The sequence below is a fragment of the Nomascus leucogenys genome, chromosome 4 (assembly GCF_006542625.1).
Source record: "Nomascus leucogenys isolate Asia chromosome 4, Asia_NLE_v1, whole genome shotgun sequence".
Lineage (NCBI taxonomy): Eukaryota > Metazoa > Chordata > Mammalia > Primates > Hylobatidae > Nomascus > Nomascus leucogenys.
Window position 1 is genome coordinate 112,280,700 of NC_044384.1, and position 19,491 is coordinate 112,300,190.

The window sequence follows — 19,491 nt, forward strand, 5'->3', positions numbered from 1 at the left end:
GTTCACACGTAGAATCTATGGCCAGACAACCAAGAAACTGGTTTCAGAGGGTGCCTCTGGCAAGAGCACAGGGTGGCTGGGGACAGGGATGGGAGGAGGATTAATTTTCAGCCTGGATTCTTTTTGTAGTCTTGGAATTTTTTATTATGAATATGTATTTTCTTTTCAATAAAGAAACAAATTGAGAAAACCATCTATTTATTTAAAATGGGGTTTTACAAATTTCCTATAACAGTAAGACTCTAAGTGTTAAAGTTTCTTCTAGATTGAATATTATTACAATTATTTATTGGTGAATGTTGAATCAAAATAACAAATTTTGATAAATGGTAAACATAAAAATAAAATTCCAATGAATATGCATCTCATTGAGATGAAACTTGTGGTTTTTCCTAATTAGTTCGTGTTTCCATAGGTGAATATAACTTATTAACAGAATAAGACAGAATTTGGCATCAATTCTATTTCTGTCTTTTTAACTATACAAATAAATAGATGGTAATGGAAGGACTTTCTTTTTTTCTTTCTTTTTTTTTTTTTTTTTTTAGCAACAGGGTTTCACTCTAGGGTTGCCCAGACTGGGGTGCAAATGGCACCATCACAACTCACTGCAGCCTCAACCTCCCAGGCTCAAACAATTCTCCCGCTTCAGCTTCCCGAGTAGCTGGGACTATAGGTGTGTGCCACTACACTCAGCTGATTTTTAAAAATTTCATTTTTTTAAAGAGACACGGTCTCCCTATGTTGCCCAGGCTGGTCTCAAACTCCTAGGCGCAGGAAATTCTCCTGCCTTGGCCTACCAAAGTGCTGGGATTATAGGTGTGAGCAACTGTGCCCAGCTGGGTTATCTTTTAATAGCAATGACACTCAATTTTTTGAACCCTTTCCAAGTGAAACGCTAAAAATCATATGAAAAATTTGCCATCATCAAAGTGTATTTTAATTAATTATGCGTCAGCTGTAACTCTATTAACTCCTTCATGTTTGCTGAAAACACACACACACAAAAACACACTTTTGTTGAAAACGCACAAAAGTTGGTTCCCCTCTAAAGATGTGGAACAATTATATAAAATCTCCTTATACTCTTTCCTTTTTAAAAATGTGTTTTCTTTTTCAAAAAATTATTAATAGAGATGAGGACTCACTATGTTGCCCAGGTTGGTCTCAAACTTCTGGGCTTGAGCGATCTGCCCCCTCAGCCTCCCAAAGTGCTGGGGTTACAGGCATTAGCCACCACTCCTGGCCTCATACTCCTTCTTAACCCTTGAAGATGATTATGGGTTTTCTGTAAACAGTTCCTTATCTTTCCTCCCAGGATCTGTGACCATTTCAGCCACTTCCTCACCATTCCAAGGCCTGCCCCACTTTCCCTATTGACAGCCACATTGCTAATAGCAAGCGCATTAATTTCATCACCATTTGGTGTCCACTATGACCCCAGCTCTCTCTTCTTGCCAGTTCTTAATTTCTTCCCTGGGGTAAGTGATGTTTTTAATGCTCCAAATTTTAATGCCCTGAAGTCATCTATGAAGCTAATCCTTAAATGTCAACTTTCTCTAATTTATCAGTTACAACTGAAGCCTTTTTTCCTAGGTAATTTTTCCTAGACTTCCAGCTAGGAGTCTTTGCACCCAGAAGCAAGGACGCCTCACCCAGGTCGCCACACTAATGCAGGAGGGGAGGGGCAAACAGCAGCTCCCTGGGTGTGATCTTCTCACCTCTAAGCTGAAGGAGACACCCACTTGCTGCTGGGGTCTCAGCAGATCTGCTGCTGTTAGCAGGAAATAGAACCACTCCCTTTCTCAGCTCCTTTTCAAAGAAATGCAAACCTAGACACTTCAAGACAGAGGGCATTGCCCTGTGGTATCACTGAGTTATCTCTCAGTACCCCCTAAAGGTTGACAGTTTTTCCATTTGTTTTTGCTCATTTTCTCCAGCATAAGTTCTGTGGTCCTCACCCGCCCATCACTTCCCTGCCATAAATTACAACTCCTGCCTATAGAGAGAACACTCTGAGAACACAGGCATCCCACCTTCCTCTCTTCAGGACCCCCTCCTCGCAGACGATGCTCCGCCCCTTCCCCAAATCATAGACCAGAGTTTTCTGCCTCAGCTTGATATCCCTTCCATCTGGCCAGTGGGATGGGGTAGAATAAGCATTTATTTTGCATATCGTTTATTTGGATCCCACACAGTTTGACTGAAGCCTGGAGTAACAGCTATTAGGTTGGTGCAAAAGTAATTGCCATTACTTTTAATGGCAAAAACTGCAATTACTTTTGCACCAACCTAATAGTAAAAGACTGCCTTTAGGGAGTTCACCATTACTGGCAAAACCAACATGAAAAATGACCCTTAGATCTAGTGTGGCAAGTGTTCCATCAGAGTAAGCACAGCCCAGGGGAGGAGACCTCTGGCCTCAATGGGAGGAGGACCTTATGCAGGAGAAGAAGGGAGATCTGTTTTGAGGAGCTGACCCAAGAGGTAAATTGCAAAGGCTGAGCAGAAGTTGGATAGGAAAGTAAAAGGGGCATCTGAGTCCCAGGGAATAGCCTTAGCCTCTCTAAGCTGGGGGGTTAGGGGGAACCTCAGAATTGGGACATAGTTCCTGCACATGGCAACACCAAGGGAAATTAACAGATGAGAGGTGTAAGATAAATCAAGGTGGGCAAAGGAGACAGAAAGCCTTTTAGCATAAGGTCTAAAAATTACACTAGTGCTAGCTGGGAGGACTATCAACAATATATGAATCCTGTTTAGTAGTAGCAGCAGCAGACCAATCCAAACAGTGAAAGAGTACAAATTTTAAAGATAAAAGGGTAGAATTCGGAAAAAGAAAACCTTCCTGCCCTCCTTTACCCTCACTAAAGCCTCTCCCTTACCCAAATGGTCTAGAAAGAGCAAGAGGGTAAGGAGCTATGATGAGACTAGCCAAAGGCTGTGCAGTTTCCAAAGATGGAAGAGGAGGCTGAAGGCTTGAAATTTTTAGAAAAATAGTTCTGATCCAGAAAAAGAGGGAATCTGGGTACTTGAAGGTGAGAATTTAAAAGAACAAAACCTTGGAAGATGAGGAGAAGGTAGTCAAGTGAAGAAAGGAGAGGTAATCTGTACCATCTGCACCAGTCAAGAGACCATCCACATGGTAATGTCACCCATGCCCTGGGTTCTTGCAATCTCCCAGGATAGAAATCAAAAGAGACTAGCAGGTACAGCAGCAAAGAGAAAATGGTATTAGCTTGTGTACAAGGGAGCTGGCACTAAGAAAGGAAAAGGAATAGGCTGCTCCCCAAGGGCAACATGTGGGTTAGTATTATAGGGTCTTTCTATAGGGAAGGGTTACGTCAGGGCACATATAGGAGGGGTTTTCCTAGTGCTTGCACAGTGGCTCAACACACTTCTTTATACATCGTATGTAGCATTAGCATTTTAAATCGCCACCCTTGGGCATGATTTTCAGCATTAAAATGAGGAAGGGGTAACTATAGGTTGGAGTTTAAGTCTAACTGCACTCGTGGGGCTCTGAGGAAGCCTCCAGCCCCCTGAAATAGAAACACCTAACAGCTTCTTGAGTCTTTTATTACTGATTGGCTGAACGTTAGATAAGCTAGAGCTTAAGCAAAGGGCTTTTATTTCCCTCCGAAACCATCTTAAAGTAGGGAACCAACCAGCCTGCCTATCTCAGTAGTACATGAAGGTCTGACAAGTGGGATCAGGAGAAATTAAACCAAGAGCACAATTCCTACTTTGTATGGTTTTCATTCTATCTCTGGAAATCCAAAGTAAAAAATGAACAATACTGTGCATGTTCTTTTGGCAGAAGCAGGAAAGCAGCCCATCCAAACACACCTCACCATTCCTTGGCTCAAGCCCGCAGTCCAGCACGAAGTCCCTACCTTTGTTTGTCCTCCAAGTCCATGCTCTTTCCACTGTACCTGCTCTAGCATCTTCTAGAGGTGGGCAACTTTTTTCTGTGGTAATCCATTGAAAGACAGTTTTAAAACACCTCCTCTGTGTCAGGCATGGTGCAAAGTGCTAAAGTTACCAAGATAAAACAGGTGTAGTTCCTGTCCTCAGAAGGCTTAATGGGAGAGACATTAGAAAGCTGGAAGAAATTGATTGCAATACAGAGAGAATCACCAGTGTAAATAATAGAGGTAAGCCAAATGGTCCACATAGGAAGGCTGATGAGGTTGGAGGAGGGGCAGAGTGGTCTAGCAGAGCTGCACAGAAGAGGAGGTCCTCTTTCTGTTTCTGGAACATGATAAACCCATTTCCAACTAACAGTGCCCCCCACATATTTACCTAGTTTACTTTTTGCTTCATACAGGTTTGTGATCAAAGGTTATCTGCTCAGAGAAACCATCTGTGTAAAATAACTCTTCTATCACATTCTTTATTCTCTTTTCTTCTTTCATTTTTCTTCACTGAACTCAATTAATTGCATTCTCTGCCTTCACACACATTACTAGATGAATTGTCCATTCTTCTACTTATAGCTAACCCTGTGTGCTTGATGTCACCAGTCTTGCCTCTTCCTCAAGGACATCTTACCAGCATTGCTCTCCTCCTTCCTTACATTATTATTTTTCCTACTGTTCCCATGAGCATGCAAACTTTAACTTTGCATTATCTTTATATAAATCCTGGACATATAAAACAAACATAAGAAACTCTGGAAGTTGGAGAGAATAAGGCAGACTGGCTAGAAATCTCAGGACCCAAGGCAGGACATGGCAGTGAGTCCTCTGGTTTTTTCATTTTGCTTCATATATCCTGGCTCAGAGCTGAAAAAGCTGAAAATCCAAAAACACCAATGGGCACGGACAAAACAAAATTTTTTTAAGCTCAATAAAAGACTTTTGTCTCCAGCCAAAGGAACAGGAAAGGGACAGCCTAGCAAGACAGAAAACTTTTAGACAACTGCTCTACTCGAGCCAAACACCACAGAAAACACAGAGATCTCACCCCAACTCATGCCAGCAAATGCAGAGTGGGGACTCCACACTTTGACCTTCCTGCAGCTGTAACAAGCCCTCCCCTCCAATTCCCACCCTGTATGGTGTTAGTAGAGACTCCATGAGGCCCTGAACTTTCACTCACGCCAGGCAATAATGAGGTACCCCTCCAACTCTCCACTGCGGTAACATCAGAGGAGGCCTGCTGAAGAGTCAGGACTTTTGCCACTGCTTAGTGATAATGAAGGCCACGTGGAGAATAGTAACAAAGCACTCCTACCCCTTTCAGCCAAGGAGGTATCAGTGGAGGCCTAGTGGGAGCCAGAAACCCCATACCCACCCAACAGTAGTAAGGAGCTTCCCTCCTCAGATGTCAAAAAAGGCCAAATGGAGAACCTGGACTTCTACCTTCACCTGCAGTACTAAGGCAGCACCACCCCTTCCCCTATGGGACTGGTGTCAAAAAAAAAAGCCAGCTAAAATAGCAAGTTGAAATAAGACCAGAGTCTCATAATATAGTAGCCAAAATATACAGATTTCAACAGAAAATCATTCATTATGCCAAGAACCAGGAAAATCTCAAATTGAATTTAAAAAGACTATCAACAGATGACAGTACTGAGATGTCAAAAATGTTAGAATTATCTGACAAAGATTTCAAAACAACCATCATTAAGATGCTTCAACAGCAATTACAAACATGCTCAAAACAAATGAAAAAATGGAAGGTCTTAGTAAGAAAACACAAAGTCTCATTAAGTAGATAATAGATATTAAAAAGAACTAAAAAATGTGATAACCAAAATTTTAAGACTCAGTGGATGGGCTCAACACCAGAATGGAGGGGACAAAGGAAAGAATCAGTGGACTTGAAGATAGAACAACAGAGAGAAAATAGACTGGAAAAAAATAATAAATAGAATCTCAAGGATATCCAGATTATAATTAGAGAAACTGCATTAATGTCAGTGGCACCCTGGAAGGATAGAAGAATAAAGGCAAGCCTGAAAAAGTACTCAAAGAAATAATGGTTGAAAACTTCTCAAATTTGGCAAAAGACATAAATCTACAGATTCAAAAAGCTGAATAAAGCCAAAATGGAAAATTTAAGCAAAATTCACACCTGAATATATAATAGTAAAACTTCTGAAAACTAAAGACGAAGAGAAAATCTCAAAAGCAGCAAAAGAGAAATCACAACTTACATGCAAGGGAAAAATAATTCAAATAACAGTGGATTTCTCATCATAAACCAGAAAGGCCTGAAGGAAGTTCTTTCAGCATTTTTCAAGTGCTTTTTTCAGTTCTTTCAAGTGCAGAGAACAAAAGGAACTGTCATATCTAGAATCCTATATCCATTGAAATTATCCTTCAGAAATGGAGGGGAAATCAAGACATTCTCAAATAAGGGTAACCTAAGAGAGTATGTTGCCTACAGACTTGCCTTGAAGAATAACTAAAGGAAGTTCTCTAAACAGAAAAGAATCAATAAAAGAAGGAACTTTGGAATGTCAGGATGGAAGAAAGAACATAGTAGGAAAAATATGCGTGAAAATAATACATTTTCCTTAAACTATGTTTGATAATTGAAACAAAATTGTAACACTGTCTCATGTGATTCTACACGTATATAAAATAAATATTTAAGAAAATTAGGCTGGGCGCGGTAGCTCATGCCTGTAATCCCAGCATTTTGGGAGGCCGAGGCGGGTGGATCACGAGGTCAGGAGATCAAGACCATCCTAGTTAACATGGTGAAACCCGTCTCTACTAAAAACACAAAAAATTAGCCAGGCATGGTGGTGGGCGCCTGTATTCCAAGCTACTCGGGAGGCCGAGGCAGGAGAATGGTGTGAACCCAGGAGGCGGAGCTTGCAGTGAGCCGAGATCGCGCCACTGCACTCCAGCCTGGGCAACAGAGCGAGACTCCGTCTCAAAAAAAAAAAAAAAAAGAAAATTAAATTATAAGTGAGGGAAGGCAAAGAGATGTAAAGGGAGCAAGGTCTCTATATTTCATTCAAACTCGTAAAATGTCAACATCAGCAGATAGTGATGGTAGATATATATAAGGTAACACCTAAAGCAATCACTAAAAAATACTGTACAAAAAATAATCTCAAAGACATTATAGATAAATCAAAACTGCTTTCTAAAAAATGTTTAAGTAACCCATAGGAGACAGCAAAAGAAAACAGATAAAGAAGAAAAGAAAAACAAAATATAAAATAGCAGACTTAAGCCCTGATATATGTATAATTGCATTAAACGTGATGGTCTAAATACATGAATTAAAATACAGAGCTTGGCAGAAGACATTTAAAAACATAACCAAATTATAAGCTCTCTACAAAAACATCACTTTAAATATAACCTAAATCTCACACCTTACACAAAGATCAACTTAAAATGATCACAAACCTAAATGTAAAATGTAAAACTATAAAACTTCTAGGGAAATAAAACCCATAAAAATAAATAAATAAATAAGAGGAAAAAAGCCTAGTAAAATATCTTCAGGACTAGAGCTAGGCAAAGAGTTCTCAGACTTGACATCAAAATTACAACCCATAAAATTAAAAAATTGACAAATTTGACATTACCAAAGCTAAAAAATGCTTTCCATGCAAAAGACTCTTTTAGGAGGATAAAAAGACAAGCTACAGAGCGAGAAAATATTTGCAAACCATATATCCAACAAAAGACTAATATCAAGAATATATTTCTTAAACCTCTCAAAACTAAACAGTAAATAAAGCAAACAATCCAATTAGAAAATGGGTAAAAGACATGAAGAAACATTTCACTGAAGAGATGTACAGAAGGCAAATAAGCACATGAAAAGATGTTCTACATCGTTAGCCATTAGGAGCATGCAGATTAAAACCATAGTGAGGTACCACAATAACTAAAAAACTATCTAAACTACAAACTAAAAAACTATCAATAACTAAAAAAAAAAAAATGGTGACATCACCAATGCTGGCGAGGATGTAGAGAAACTAGGTCATTGATACATTACTGATGCTACAGACACTCTGGAAAAGTTTGCAGATTCTTTAAGACTAAACATGCAACTACCATATGGTCCAGTAATTGTACTTCAGGGAATCTGTCCCAGAGAAATGAAAGCTTATGTTCACACAAGAAAACCTGTACAAAATGTTTATAGCAGCTTTATTTATAATAACCCAAAACTAAAAATGACTCAGATATTCTTCAACTGATGAATGGTCAAACTGCAGTATGTCAGTACCATGGAATACTGCTCATAAATAAAAAGAAATGAACTATTGATACATGGAGCAACCTGGATGAGTCTCCAGAGAATTATTCTGAGTTTTTTTAAAGCCATCCCAAATGGGACATGCTCTGTGATTCTATTTATATAATATTCTTATTCTTGAAACGACAAAATTATAGAAATGAGTAAGGGGTTAGCGGTTTTTGGGGGCTAGGGAGGGGGGTGTGTCTCTTGAAGGGCAACGTGAGAGATCCTTGAAGTGGTGAAAATGTTTTGATTTTGACACTATCAATGTCAATATCCTGGTTGTGGTATTGTACCATAGTTTACAAGGTGTTACCATTTGGGGAAACTGGGTAAAAGGAACATGTGATGTCTTTGTGTTATTTCTCACAGTTGTATGTGAATCCACTACTACCTCCAAGTAAAAACTTTAATCCAAATAAAAACTTTCATTAAAAAATAATAAAAAAAGAAAACTTACAGAAAAAAATCATAAAGAATTAACTTTTAAAATGCCTCTCAATACAACTTCCCCTTTTATACCACAGCTCAATTTCTCTGTTCTCCTTCACAGAGCAAGTCTTTAAAAAAGAAGTTTTCTTCTCTGCTTACTGACTCCAATTCCTCTCCTTCCAGTCTTTCTTAAATGTGCTCCAATCAAACTTTTGTCCACATTGTTTCACCATAATAGCTCTGGCCAAAGTCAGATCTGGCCAAGGTCATTTACAACATTGCTAACTCCTATTTCTCATCTTACTCAACTTATAAACAGCATTTTACACATTTGGCACAATTGATCAATTCCCTCTTCCTCCTCTCTTGGTTTTCCTCTTACTCTGCTGGATCCCTTTCTCAGTCTTCCTTTCCGGCTCATCTCCCCACCACTTAATGTTTTAGCATCTCAAGACTCACTTCTTCATCCTTCCATTGTTCTGTCTATATTTGCTCCCTAGGTGCTCAGCCAGGCTCATGGATTTAAATATAATCATTTCTGATGACCCTGAAATTTATATTTTCCACCTGGGCATCTTCCCGAACTATAGATTGTACGCCAAGTGGTTTCCCTAACATCTTCCTCTAGTTGTGTGTTAATAAATGTCTCAAAGTTACATGAGTAAGTCAGACCTCCTGATTTCCACCCAAAACAACTCTGGGTGTTCCCTCTTGGCTTATGGCATTTTGATACATTTAGTTGCCCAGATGTGTAATCTTGGATCATCCTGGACTCCTCTCCAACTCCTTACATTTAATCCATCAGCAAATCTTGCCCACTCTACCATCAAAATATGTCAAGAATCCAATACTATATCATGACCCTCAGCCAAGAGTAACTGAAACCACGAAGGATTTGGTGTGAACTCAATGGGCCTCCTTCCTCCTTGTGGGTAACTGGACTTCCATCCTCCTGGACAGGGGTCTGTCTGAATCACAGGCAGATTCTTTTCTGGATTGCCTGTCATCCAACCTGGGCCAGCTACGCAGCAAAGGGTCCTGTCTTCCCAAAGAAATGTACTTAGCTGCTAGAAGTAAATCTAGAGCTGCCTGTGATTGTATTTGCTACAACCTGGGGAGATCTAGTCTGTGAATGAAGGTGATTTAGAAGAAAGCAGGGCAAAGGAATGAAGAGATAAATTTCTGATGACAGTGTTGGAATTTCTGGATCCACCTGCATCTGAAGCCAGATAAAACCCTGAACTTTTCAGTTATGTGAGCCATTAACTCCTTCCTGTCCTTACAGTATGAATTTAGTTTCTGTACCTCGCAGCCAAGAATCCTGAGTAATCCACTCCCTCCCCACCTCTAGGTCCAGGAACTTAGTCCTCTTCTTCTTTGTATGGCATTTTCAGTAGCTGATAAAACCAGGGTGCTCGTCCTGGGCCATCAACACACAGACCTTCTCAACATGTGTTGCAGCTGGAAAATCTTAACATCAAAGGTCCAGGTTGTATAGATTTCGGGCCTATTTCCAAAATCCACATGCTGTTATTTCTTAAACTCAATGAATGTTTTTTAAAGCCTGCTATGTGCTTCTCTTGGGGCTGGGAATATAACTGTAAACAAAATAGGCAAAGCTCCTGCATTTGTGGCACTTACGTCCTAACAGGGGAAGCTGATAATAAGCATAACAAGAAACTTATGTAATGTAATACAAGTAGATCAGATATTTATCAGGTACTAGTCTGCCAGTCCAGTGGAAATATTTCTGTACCTCTGCCCTAAGGCCTCGGTGCCCCTTAGCTTCCTTGCCTCTTTCCAGGAACACCACCACCCTGATCTCTTTATGATCTAGTAACTACAGGGTTCATGCTCAGCCCAGCAGGGGTCTCTAGAATCCCTACCTTTTTTCATACCCTATAGTTCTCTACCCTATAGGATGGACTGTGAAATATTTTGACTATCACACCTGCTGAGATGATAAGTGCTATGGAAAAGAAAAATGGAACAAGGCAGTAAGGTCAGAACTACAATTTTAAATAGAATGGTCAGAGTCAATTAGTTGAGAAAGTGGCATTTGAATAAAGAGCTGGAAGAAGGAAGGGTATAAACCATGCAGTTATAAGGGAGGAAAGCAGTTCAGTTAGAGGGATAGCAAAGAGAAAGAGTACAGGAGTAGGAGATGAGACCAAGAGGTAGTGATGAGGGTTCTGGATCCTGCGGGGCCTTGTAGGGCATTAGGAGGACTTGGAAATTTGCTCTTCTAAAGGAAAGGAAAGCTCTTGGAGGATGCTCAGCAGAGGCAAGATATGATCTGATTTGTATAGATACAGACACCTTTAATGAGATAGAATTTATATTCCATGCAATACACTCATTTACAAAGTATAATATCATGCTTAATGGTACATTCTCAGAATTGTGCCACCATCACAACGGTGATTTTTTTTTAAATTTTACTTTAAGTTCTGGGATATATGTGCAGAATGTGTAGGTTTCTTACATAGGTATATATGTGCCATGGTGGTTTGCTGCACCTGTCAACCTGTCATCTAGGTTTTAAGCCCTGCTTGCATTAGGTATTTGTCCTAATACTCTCCCTCCCCTTGCTCCTCATCCCCCCAACAGGCCCCAGTGTGTGATGTTTCCCTCCCTGTGTCCATGTGTTCTCATTGTTCAGCTCCCACTTATAAGTGGGAATATGTGGTGTTTGGTTTTCTGTTCCTGTGTTAGTTTGCTGATAATGATGGTTTCCAGCTTCATCCATGTCCCTGCAAATGACATGAACTCACTCTTTTTTATGGCTGCATAGTATTCCATGGTGTATATGTGTCACATTTTCTTTATCCAGTCTATCATTGATGGGCATTTGGGTTGGTTCCAAGTCTTTGCTATTGTAAATACTGCTGCAATAAACATACATGTGCATGTGTCTTTATAGCAGAATGATTCATAATCCTTTGGGTATATACCCAGTAATGGGATTGCTGGGACAAATGGTATTTCTGGTTCTAGATCCTTGAGGAATCACCACACTGCCTTCCACAATGATTGAACTAATTTACACTCCCACCAACAGTGTAAAAGCATTCCTGTTTCTCCACAGCCTCGGCAGCAGCATCACAGTGAATTTTTAAATATTTTCATCACCTCAAAAAGAAACAACCTACCCCTTAGCCAGCACTTCACAGTATTCTCATCAATCCCTTCCCCCTGCTAGGTCGAAGCAACTAGGAGTCTACTTTCTGTTTGTTTCTATATATTTGCCTATTCTCAGCATTTCCTATAAATGGAGTCTTATAGTATGTGGTCATTTGTGACTGTCTGCTTTCACTTGGAATAATGTTTTCAAGGTTTATCCAGGTTGTAGCATGTATTAGTACTTCATTCCTTTTTATGGCCAAATAACATTTCATTGTATGAATATACTACATGTATCTACGTATCAGTTAATGGACTTTTGGGCTTTTATGAATGCTGTTATGAGCATTCATGTAAAAATCTTTGAGTGGAAGCATGTTTTCATTTCTCTTGTGTATATACCTAGGAGTGAACTGGTAGATCAAACAGTAACTATATGTAAATTTTGCTGAACTGTCACTGTTTTCCAAAGTGGCTAAACCATTTTACACTTCTACCAGCAGTACTTGACGGTTCTTTCTCCACATCCTTGCTAACACTTATCTGATTTTTTTACTGTAGTCCTACTGGTGAGTGTGAAGTATTATCTCACTGTGGTTTTGGTTTACATTTTCCTGATGACTACTGATGTTGAGCATCTTTTTATGTGCTTAGGGGTCGCTTGCATGTCTTAGGAGAAATGGCTATTTGGATCCTTTGCCTATTTTTTAATTGGGTTGTGTGTCCTTTTAATATTGAGTTGTATGTGGTCTTTATATTTTCTAGATTTACAAATATTTTCTCCCATTCTATCAGTTATCTTTTTGCTTTCTTGGTAGTGTCCTTTGAAACACAAAAGTTTTTAATTTTTATGAACTCCAATTTTTTTTTCTTTTGTTGCTTGTGCTTTTGGTGTCATATCTAATAATCCGTTGCCAAATTCAAGGTCATGAAAACTTATACCAATATTTTAAGAGTTTATAGTTCTGGCTCTTACATTTTGGTTTTTGATCACTTTGGCTTAATCTTTATACACAATGTAAGAGTCCAATTTCATCCTTTTGTATGAGGCCATACAGTTATCCCAACACCATTTGTTGAAAAGACTCATTTTTCCCCATTGAATAGTCTTGACATCCTTGTCAAAGTTCACCTAATCATAGATAAATGGGGTTATTTCTGAACTCTGAATTCTGTTTTATTAATCTATGTGTCTATCCTTAAGTAAGTACTACATTGTCTTGATTATTGTTTTGAAATTAGGAAGTATAAGTCCTAATTTTTTCTTCTTTTTTATGATTGTTTTTGGCTCTTCTGGGTTCCTTGAGTTTCCATATAATTTTCAGGATTGGCTTGTCAATTTCTATTAAAAAGCCAGCGGGGATACTGATAGGAACGGCATCAAATCTATAGATCAATTTGGAGAATATTGCTATTTTAATGCTTAATATTTGTTAAGTATTTGAGACAATATTTATTTTCTTCTGATTATGAACATGGGATTTCGTCCCATTTATTTAGTTTAATTTCTTTCAATACTGTTTTGTAGTTTTTAGAGTATAGTTTTGCACTTCTTTTGTTAACCTTATTCCTAAGTGTTTTATTCTAGTTGATACTACTATAAATATTGTTTCCTTAATTTCATTTCTGAATTGTTCATTGCAAAGGTATAGAAATTGATTGTTACATATTGACTACATATCCTACAACCTTGCTAAACTCATTAATTAATTCTGACAGTTTCTCAGTGGATTTAGTGGATACACATCATCATATAATCTGTGAATAGAGGTAGTTTTACTTCTTCCTTTCCAATCTGAATGCCTTTTATTTCATTTCCATTTTGTTACCTAACTGCATGTTAGCAAACAGCTGCCTTGTTGAGCACACACCAAATCAGGGTGAGAGTGCAGCAGGAATCCAGATGAGAAGGAATTGTGCCTTTGACCAGGGCAGTAGCAGAAAAAGGGTCACAAAATGGTTCAGCTGTTTCTCTTTTGTTCTTCTCTCCTTTATTTCTTTTGACTATCTTGATGGTTTTTTGTTGTTGTTGTTGTTGTTGTTGTTGTTTTGTTTTGTTTTGTTTTTAACCTCAACCAACAACAAAGCCAAAATTTACTTTCTTAAAATCCTCCTGTGGTAAAATTCTTAGTAAGCGGTTCCACATGAAGGAAGCAGACACCAGACTGGAGGCTAGAAAAGCACAAACCCTACACATCCTGTCTTCCTAAGAACAAATTTAACAAGGTAGTTCTGGTTGGAGGGAAGGTCTATTTTTATGAGACGGGGGAAAAGAGAAGTGTCCATCACCAGGGCTGAGAAATGCTGCAACTCTCAGCAACCAGCTAAAGATAACCCAGGCCAGGAACTCTCCACCCAGACTGAAGGGGCCTCAGTGCTCTGTGCATGCAGGATAATTCAAGCTTCTCCAGCGAGCAGCCATCCCAAGCTACTGGATCCTTCACTTTGGGAACACTAGCTTAACCAGCCTTCCTCAGGAACTTCCTTCTCCCTGAAGGTGGCAACACAGGAAAACTCCCCATCAGTCCCTCTTACCCATACACAGCAAGCCAGATGTTATCTCTCCCTCCTGGCAGGCAGGATCCTAGAGTTCTAATCTGGGCTGGGCCTAGGGTGAGTCAAGGGAAACCCCTAGGGCACTTGCATGATCCTGAGGGTGAGGGCTTCCTTACATTTTGCATCTTAGATGTTCCTCTTGCCTCACTGGATGGCCAGCCCTGGTTCTAATACCAGATCTGCTGTTGACAGGCCATGTACCTGAGGACAAGTCTCTTGTTCTCTCTGGCCCTCAGTTTACTCATCTGAGAAACTGAAGTGCTGGAGTTAGATCAGTGTTTCCCAATAACTGATCCATGAACCCAAAATGATCCTTAATGTTCAGATTCACAGAACCTTTACCAAATGTCCTCACTTCTGAAAATCTAAAAACTTCTCTATAAGAACCTAATGTGTGACTACAGAATGTGGCAGATGTAGTCAGTGTCCTCCACAGGACTCATTCCTCCCTACAGAAACTGCACCATCTTCTCTACAGCTCTGTCAGGGCTGCCCCAGCCACTATTGTAACACTGCTAACTGCCCTGACCAAAAGTGATTAGACTAGAGGTAGAACCCAAGCCCAAGACGAACCAATCTATAGACTGGACAGAGACAAGCAGATTATTGCCCTCACAGTTTTGACATTGCAGACTCCATAACCAATAATGGTGGGCAGTTCAGCAGTCAGGTCAGACTCAAGGCTGATGGGCACAGAGACCCACGTGTAGGCAAAGAAGCTGATTAAAAGAAGGAGGATGCAGAGAGACGCAGTGATGAGTAAGTCTTGTGGCCTATGAAAGTTGAGAAATTACTTTGCTCTTGAGAGAGTGAGGGTGTCCCCAGCTCCTGACTTTCCCGTCCTACGCCAATATGAGGCAGGAAGGCCCAGAAGCAATAAGCAACCAAGTACCTAGATTATAGTCTCCAAATATCATTCTCAACTATAGCACTTCTTGCAGAACTAAGTAATTCCGAGGCCAAGGCAGGGAAATTACAAGATGAACCTGAAACATTTTCTTGTGCCAGAAAGTAAAGAATTACTCAAAGAATGATGGGGACATCTCTATAGCTCATGGGTACAAATTTCAAAGGTTATCCTGTAGCCAAATCTGGAATAATTTGACATTAAAATAAATACTGATGATAATGGATTAAATCTGCTGAATAAAATAGGAATCCATGAGTCTATGTCAATAAAAATAAGTAAAGGATTGAGTGTAATTTTTTTAAAAAGGAAAAAAGTAAATGGAGGAAAAGGGAAATGTCTTCCTTCTAGTAGCATAGCAGCTAATATATATCATAGGAATGATGATAATAGATAAACCACCATTTACAACCACCATAATGGTGGTTAATTCAGGCAAAAGTAATCAATAACTACTAAGTCAAGTTAGTGGAGATTTAATGGGATACAGGATATTGGCATAGTTTGAGAATATCTTCCCACAAAATGTTCATCAATTACAAATAGAAAAATGATGAATTAATGTGGAGAAACCTGACACAAATTGACCAGGTGCTAAAGATGAACATCACCAGTGTGGGGACGAGCCCACATTGTATGCCCCCTCGTGTGATGCAGTGAGAATAGGACAGCCGCCCTTCCGTATAGCACTCCCAGAACACACGTGTGAACCCAGTCCTGAGGAAACACTGGTGGAACCAGGCTGAGCTTCAGCACTCCCAGAACACACGTGTGAACCCAGTCCTGACAAAACATGGATGGAACCAGGCTGAGCTTCAGCACTCCCAGAACACAAGTGTGAATCCAGTCCTGAGGAAACATCGGTGGAACCAGGCTGAGCTTCATCCTACAGACTGAAAGGTCTGTACTCTTTCAAACTATTGAGATCATGAAAAACAGGGAGAGACCAAGGAATTATTCCAGATTGAAAGAGACTAAAGAGACTTGTGTATGAAGTGCAAAGTGTGATCCTGGCCCGGACAGGAAAGAGACACTGTTAGGACAGCTTGCGAAATATGAATATATTCTTGGGATTAGATGTTAGTGTTAGAGCTGATTTCTTATTTCCTGATTGGAAGAGTTGTATGCTGTTTATGTAGAAGAGTGTCCTTGATTTGGAAAGATGCACACGGAAGATTTTGGGAATTTGCTGCACCATGTTGCAAATGTATTTTTTAATATATTCATTTATATGTCTTTATTTTATATATTTTTATATTATATAATATATAAATATATCATATGCATATTACTTATGAATATATCATTAGTATCACCAGACAGAGCTTCTATAATTTTGTCTTTCAGGCCTACCACTGATTTTTTTCATTTTAACAAATATGTCTAATTTCCTAGAATTCTTTCTTGCAAGTTTTTCCATAGCCATCTATTTTTGTTTTCCAAACAGAAGATATTCTTGATATTCCATTCAATTTTGGACATTGCCAGTTGAACATTCCACAGTACTGCAATATCAGCCTGCTCAAAGCTGAACTCTCCATCTTTTCCTACAAGCCTGTGGATCCTATAGTCTTGTGGGCCACTGAAAGCAATAGCTTTCTTTCTAAGTTGGGTAGGAAGCCATTGAAGGGTTTTGAACAGAGAAGTGACATAATAAAATTTGCATTTTAAAAGAATCACCCTAGCTGTATTGAAAATAGACTGTAAGGAGGCAACGGAAGAAGAGAAGATTCCAGTTGGAAGTAGGATAATCAATAATCCTGGTTTGCCCAGGGCTGAGGGATTTCCTGAGACTGGACTTCCAGTGCAAAAACTGGGAAAGTACCAGGCAAACTGAGACAAGCTGGCTACTCTGGTTAGGAGACTATTTCAGAAGGTTCTGGTGTGAAATGATGATAGCTTGGACGAGCTAAATGGAGATGATTATGAGATGTTAGATTCTGCATATATAATGGGTATGTTTTGTGTAATACATAATGCTTGGGATGTGTCATGTGAGGAAAAGAGAAGATTCCTGTGTTCTCAGATTGAGTACTAGGAGACCTGAATTAGCATTTACTGAGGGATGAGGGGGACTGCGGAAGAAGCTCTTTTGGAGGCGAGGGGTAGGTCAAGAGCTCAATTTTGGACTTTCTAAGCATGAGATGCCTATGATCCAAAAGGAGATGTTACAAGGCAGTGAAATACATGAGCCTTGAGATCAGAGGAAAGAAGTTAGGATTATAGATATTATATGTAGATGGACTTTAAAAAGAAATTCATGAAGTATAGATAAAGAAGAGAAGAGGTCAAGAACTGAGTCCTGGAGATGCCAATATTAGGAGGGTGGACAGTGGAGGGAGAACCACCAATAGAGAGTGAGAAGGAGCTGCCAGTGAGATCAGAGGCAAACCAGGAGAGTGCAGAGGTCCTGGAAGCCAAGTAAAGACAGTGCTTCAAGGTAGATGGCATGATTCCCTGCATCCAGTGGAATCTGGGGCCTGCAAATTGACCTTTGGGTCTAGTTATAAGGAGGTCATTGCTGAACTTGACAAGATTTGTTTGGGTAGAGTGGTGGAGGCAAAATCTTGATTAAAGGAGAATGGGGGTGGGCGCTGTGGCTCAAGACTGTAATCTCAGCACTTTGGGAGGCTGAGGTGGGCAGATTACTTGAGGTCAGGAGTTCAAGACCAGTCTGGCCAACATGGTGAAATTCCATCTCTACTAAAAATACAAAAATTAACCGAGCATGGTGGCGCGTGCCTGTAGTCCCAGCTAATTGGAAGGCTGAGGCAGGAGAATCACTTGAACTCATGGGGCAGAGATTGCAGTGAGCCAAGTTTATGCCACTGCACTGCAGCCTGGGTGACAGTGGGTGACAGAGTGAGACTTGGTCCCCCCAAAAAAAATTAAAAAAGAGAGAGAGAGAGAGACAATGGGAGATGAAAGGCAGTAGCTGGAGGGGAAAGTGGAAATGCTTTTTGTGGTTTTTTTAAGATGTGAAAAATAACAGCATGTTTGCAGATGGGAATAATACAGTAGACAGAGGAGAAATGATGATTCAGGAGAGAAGGCAGAGAATGGTGAAGCCATGTCCTTAAGAAGCAGAGAGAGGTTAGGATCTAGGGCTTCAGGGAAGGAGTCAGCCTGAGCTAAGAGTAGAGACAATTACTGCAGACAAATAGGAAGGAAGACAAGGCATGTGGGTACTGGGTCAGGAGACTGGGTGGATCTGGCAATGGGAGCTCATGAAAATTCTCTTCTGACACTTCTAATTCTCGAGAAAGTAAGGAGCAAGGTAATCAGCTGAGGTGGAATGGGGAGGCTGCACTGGAGGCCTGAAAGAGGTAAGCTATAAAGGCATCGCCTAGGGCAGCCGATGGAATGGGGAAAAGAAGGACAGTTGCTGAGCAGCACTCTGAGCTACTTGAGGTTTCAGTGGTCATGGACTTAGAGAGAGACCAGTCAGCACTTTACAACTTTCAGTTCCCTTAATGCTATCTGTTTTGTTTTGTTTTGTTTTTTTCCTGTTTGTTCATCCTAGTCCTTCTCAATTTTACTGTTGGTTTTGCAGAAATGTCTGGTGGTCCATGGTGGCCCATTTATATTTGAAGTAAAGGGCTGGGTTAATTCACATAGGTGACTGAAGACACTCAAAGCTCCCCTCTCCAATTACTAAATAGGCAGAATGGAAAAAAGACCTACAACTAGACACGTCATGGTAAAGTTTCAGAACACCAAAAATGAAGAGGCAATCTTAAAGTCTTCGGGCACACACACAAAAATGGTAACAGCAGTAAAAGTTGTCACACACACACAAAAAAAGGTGTCAGAATACCATCAGCAATCCTGGGGGCTAGAAAATAAAAAGCAAGCCTTTAAAGTTCTAGAATTCTAGACCTAGCTCAATCACCAATACAGCAAAATGGTAGAATAAACATACCTTTCATCGTATTTAGGATGTATTCCAACAAAATAAGGAAATCAAAGAAAGACAAGGGCAGGAAAGAGTGAATCCATCTCAGAAAAGCAATGAAGGGAAAGCCCAGGATGAAGGTTTACCTTTCATTACTCTTAATTGCACGTCTTTCCTCAGGTTCAAATGTCTTTACCTTGTGCATTTATCACTTCCACAACTGTTTCTTTTGAAACAGTCTTGCTCTGTCACCCAGACTGGACTGCAGTGGCGCAGTCTGCTCACTGCAACCTCCACCTCCCACATTCAAGTGATTCTCCTCCCTCAGCCACCTGAGTAGCTGGGATTACAGGCA